This window comes from Arachis stenosperma, chromosome 9 (genome assembly GCF_014773155.1).
Source record: "Arachis stenosperma cultivar V10309 chromosome 9, arast.V10309.gnm1.PFL2, whole genome shotgun sequence".
In the NCBI taxonomy this organism is placed as follows: domain Eukaryota; kingdom Viridiplantae; phylum Streptophyta; class Magnoliopsida; order Fabales; family Fabaceae; genus Arachis; species Arachis stenosperma.
This window is the reverse complement of record NC_080385.1, coordinates 48,964,461-48,970,005: the sequence shown is the minus strand read 5'-3', so window position 1 is coordinate 48,970,005 and position 5,545 is coordinate 48,964,461.

Below are 5,545 nucleotides of genomic sequence, written 5' to 3'. Positions count from 1 at the left end.
GTGAAAAAAAAAGAGAGAAGCAAAATCGAAAAAAAAAAATTTCGAAAAAAAAAAGGGGAGAAAAAGAAAGAAAAAGAAATAAAGTTGTGATCCAAGGCAAAAAGATTGTGCTTAAGAACCCTGGACACCTCTAATAGGGGACTTTAGCAAAGCTGAGTCACAATCTGAAAAGGTTCACCCAATTATGTGTCTGTGGCATGTATGTATCCGGTGGTAATACTGGAAGACAGAGTGCTTTGGGCCACGCCAAGACTCAATAAGTAGCTGTGTTCAAGAATCATCATACTTAACTAGGAGAATCAATAACACTATCTGGATTTTGAGTTCCTAAAGAAGCCAATCATTCTGAGTTTCAAAGGATAGAGTGAGATGCCAAAACTATTCAGAGGCAAAAAGCTAAGAGCCCCGCTCATCTAATTAATACTGATCTTCATAGATGTTTTTGGAGTTCATTGCATATTCTCTTCATTTTATCTTATTTGATCTTAAGTTGCTTGGGGACAAGCAACAATTTAAGTTTGGTGTTGTGATGAGCGGATAATTTATACACTTTTTGGCATTGTTTTTAGTATGTTTTTGGTAGTTTTAGTTTAGTTTTTATTATATTTTTATTAGTTTTTAGTTAAAATTCACTTTTCTGGACTTTACTATGAGTTTGTGTTTTTTTTTTCTGTGATTTCAGGTATTTTCTGGCTGAAATTGAGGGACCTGAGCAAATCTGATTCAGAGACTGAAAAAGGACTGCAGATGCTGTTGGATTCTGACCTCCCTGCACTCGAAGTGGATTTTCTGGAGCTACAGAAGCCCAATTGGCGCGCTCTCAACGGCGTTGGAAAGTAGACATCCTGGGCTTTCCAGCAATATATAATAGTCCATACTTTGCCCAAGATTTGATGGTCCAAACCGGCGCTCAAAGTCACCTACAGAAATTCCAGCGTTAAACGCCGGAACTGGCACCTAAATGGGAGTTAAACGCCCAAACTGCATAAAAGCTGGCGTTTAACTCCAGAAAAAGTCTCTACACGAAATTCCTTCATTGCTCAGCCCAAGCACACATCAAGTGGCCCGGAAGTGGATTTTTATGTCATTTACTCATTTCTGTACACCTTAGGCTACTATTTTCTATAAGTAGGACCTTGTACTATTGGATCTGAGAATGGGGTAGCTATCTTTGTTTTATGCTATCTTAGACCTTTGGGAGGCTGGCCATTCGGCCATGCCTAGACCTTGTTCTTATGTATTTTCAACGGTGGAGTTTCTACCACCATAGATTAAGGTGTGGAGCTCTGCTGTACCTCGAGTATTAATGCAATTACTATTGTTCTTCTATTCAATTCCGCTTGTTCTTTGTCCAAGATATCACTTGTTCTTCAACATGATGAAGGTGATGATTGACGCCCATCATCTTCTCACCCATGAACAGGTGACTGACAACCATTCTTGTTCTACAAGCATATGAGCTTAGTGAATATCTCTTGGATTTCTGATTGCATGATGCATGGTTGATCGCCTGACAACCGAGAGCTCGCCTGACAAACGAGCCAGCCATTCCATGAGATCAGAGTCTTCGTGGTATAGGCAAGAACTGATGGCACCATTCAAGAGAATCCGGAAGGTCTAACCTTGTCTGTGGTATTCTGAGTAGGATTCAATGATTGAATGACTGTGACGTGCTTCAAACTCCTGAGGGCGGGCGTTAGTGACAGAGCCCAAAAGAATCACTGGATTCTATTCCGGTCTGATTGAGAACCGACAGATGGATAGCCTATGCTGTGACAGAGCATCAGGAACGTATTTCCAATGAGAGGATGGGAGGTAGCTGCTGACAACAGTGAAACCCTACACGAGCTTGCCATGGAAAGGAGTAAGAAGGATTGGATGAAGGCAGTAGGAAAGCAGAGAGACGGAAGGGAAGGCATCTTCATACACTTGTCTGAAGCTCTTACACCAATGATATACATAAGTATCACTATCTTTATCTTTTATGTTATTTTCGTTCATCATCATATACATTTGAGTTTGCCTGACTAAGATTTACAAGATGACCATAGCTTGCTTCAATGCTAACAATCTCCGTGGGATCGACCCTTACTCACGTAAGGTATTACTTGGACGACCCAGTGCACTTGCTGGTTAGTTGTGCGAAGTTGTGTAATGCCATGGAATTGAACCACCAAGTTTTTGGAGTTCATGACCAGGGATTATGAGAGTTGTGAAAAGTATTGTTCACAATTTCGCGCACCAGTATGTCACTGAAGAGCAAGTTGCTAAATACCTTGGAGCAATCATGAAGCTAAATGACAAGTTATTTGGAAATGAGACTTCGGAGGATGAACCTCCTTTGCTCACCAAAGAACTGGATGACTTGTCTAGGCAGAAATTACCTCAAAAGAGACAAGATCCTGGGAAGTTTTCCATACCTTGTGCCATAGGCACCATGACCTTCAAGAAGGCTCTGTGTGACTTAGGGTCAAGTGTAAACCTCATGCCTCTCTCTGTAATGGAGAAGCTAGGGATCTTTGAGGTGCAACCTGCAAGAATCTCACTAGAGATGGCAGACAACTCAAGAAAACAAGCTCATGGACTTGTAGAGAATGTTTTGGTAAAAGTTGAAGACCATTACATCCCTACTGATTTCATAGTCCTAGAGATTGGGAAGTGCATGGATGAAAACATCATCCTTGGCCGACCCTTCCTAGCCACAGCAAAGGCTGTGACTGATGTTGATGGAGGTGAACTGATCATTCAAGTGAATGAAGAATCCTTTGTGTTTAAGGCTCAAGGATATCCCTCTGTCACCATGGAGAAGAAGCATGAAGAGCTTCTCTCAAATCAGAGACAAACAGAGCCCCCACAGTCAAACTCTAAGTTTGGTGTTGGGAGGCCACAACCAAACTCTAAGTTTGGTGTTGAACCCCCACATTCAAACTCTAAGTTTGGTGTTGGGAGGTTCCAACATTGCTCTGAGTATCTGTGAGGCTCCATGAGAGCCCTCTGTCAAGCTACTGACGTTAAAGAAGCGCTTGTTGGAAGGCAACCCAATGTTATATTTTATCTATTTTCTTTTGTTATTTTTTGTTATTTTGTAGGTTGATGATCATGAGAAGTCACAAAATCAATTGAAAAAGCAAAAACAGAATGAAAAACAGGAAGAAAAACAGCACACCCTGGAGGAAGAACCCACTGGCGTTTAAACGCCAGTGAGGCTAGCAGTTGGGCGTTTAACGCCCAGTCTGGCACCATTCTGGGCGTTTAACGCCAGAAAGGGCACCAACTGGCGTTAAACGCCAGGAAAGGGCAAACCTGGCGTTAAACGCCAGAAAGGGGCACCAGCCCGGCGTTTAACGCCAGATTTGGCACAAAACGTGATTTTCATTGCCATTTGGTGCAGGGATGACTTTTCCTTGACACCTCAGGATCTGTGACCCCACAGGATCCCCACCAACCCCACCACCCATCTTTCTCTTCACCACTCACATCCATCCTTCATAAAACTCCACCTACCTCACCATTCAAATTCAAACCACTTTCCCTCCCAAACCCACCCTACATGGCCGAACACAAAGCCATTCCTTTCTCCTCATTTCTTCTTCTTCTACTCTCTTTTTTCTTCTTTTGCTCGGGACGAGCAACCTTTTAAGTTTGGTGTGGTAAAGCATTGCTTTTTGTTTTTTCATAACCATTTATGGCATCTAAGGCCGGAGAAACCTCTAAAAGAGGAAAGGGAAGGCAAAAGCTTCCCCTCCGAGTCATGGGAGATGGAGAGATTCATCTCAAGGGTGCATCAAGACCACTTCTATGAAGTTGTGGCCATGAAGAAGGGTCACTTTGATCAAGGTTGGACCAAGTCCTCATAGACATTTATAAGAGGGCGCTCAATAGAAAGAAACTCAAGAGGGAAGCCGGTTCAACTGAGAAGGCATGACCTCAAGCCCATTACTAAAGGATGGAGCAAACAAGAGACCCCTCTCATCATGAGATCCCTGAGATACCTCAAGGGATGCACTTTCCTCCACAAGACTATTGGGAGCAACTAAATACCTCCCTAGGAAAATTGAGTTCCAACATGGGACAACTAAGGGTGGAGCACCAAGAACACTCCATTCTCCTCCATGAAATTAGAGAAGATCAAAGAATCATGAGAGAGGAGCAACAAAGACAAGGAAGAGACATTGAGGAGCTCAAGCACTCCATAAGACCTTCAAGAGGAAGAACAAGCCGCCATCACTAAGGTGGACCCGTTCTTTAATCTCCTTGTTCTGTAATTTTCTGTTTTTCGAAAATTCATGCTTATGTGTGTCCATGTTTGTGTCTTATGATCATTAGTATCTTAGTGTCTATGCCTTAAAGTTATGAATGTCCTATGAAATCCATAACCTTTCTTAAATGAAAACTGTTTTTATCACAAAAGAACAAGAAGTACAGGATTTCAAATTCATCTTTAAAACTAGCTTAATTAGATTGATGTGGTGACAATACTTTTTGTTTTCTGAATGTATGCTTGAACAGTGCATAAGTCTTTTGAATTTGTTGTTCATGAATGTTAAAATTGTTGGCTCTTGAAAGAATGATGAAAAAGGAGACATGTTACTGAGGATCTGAAAAATCATAAAAAATGATTCTTGAAGCAAGAAAAAGCAGTGAATACAAAAAAAAAACGAAAAAAAAGGGAGAAAAAGAAAAAGAAAGAAAAAGAAAGAAAAAGAAAGAAATAAAGTTGTGATCCAAGGCAAAAAGAGTGTGCTTAAGAACCCTGGACACCTCTAATTGGGGACTCTAGCAAAGCTGAGTCACAATCTGAAAAGGTTCACCCAATTATGTGTCTGTGGCATGTATGTATCCGGTGGTAATACTGGAAGACAGAGTGCTTTGGGCCACGGCCAAGACTCAATAAGTAGCTGTGTTCAAGAATCATCATACTTAACTAAGAGAATCAATAACACTATCTGGATTCTGAGTTCCTAAAGAAGCCAATCATTCTGAACCTCAGAGGATAAAGTGAGATGCCAAAACTGTTTGGAGGCAAAAAGCTACTAGTCCCGCTCATCTAATTTGGAGCTAAGTTTCATTGATAATTTGGAGTCTATAGTATATTCTCTTCTTTTATCTTATTTGATTTTCAGTTGCTTGGGGACAAGCAACAATTTAAGTTTGGTGTTGTGATGAGCGGATAATTTATACGCTTTTGCATTGTTTTTAGTATGTTTTTAGTATCTTTTAGTTAGTTTTTAGTATATTTTTATTAGTTTTTAATTAAAATTCACTTTTCTGGACTTTACTATGAGTTTGTGTGTTTTTCTGTGATTTCAGGTATTTTCTGGCTGAAATTGAGGGATCTGAGCAAAAATCTGATTCAGAGACTGAAAAGGATTGCAGATGCTGTTGGATTCTGACCTCCCTGCACTCGAAGTGGATTTTCTGGAGCTACAGAAGCCCAATTGGCGCGCTCTTAACGGCGTTGGAAAGTAGACATCCTGGGCTTTCCAGCAATATATGATAGTTCATACTTTACCCAAGATTTGATGGCCCAAACCGGCGTTCAAAG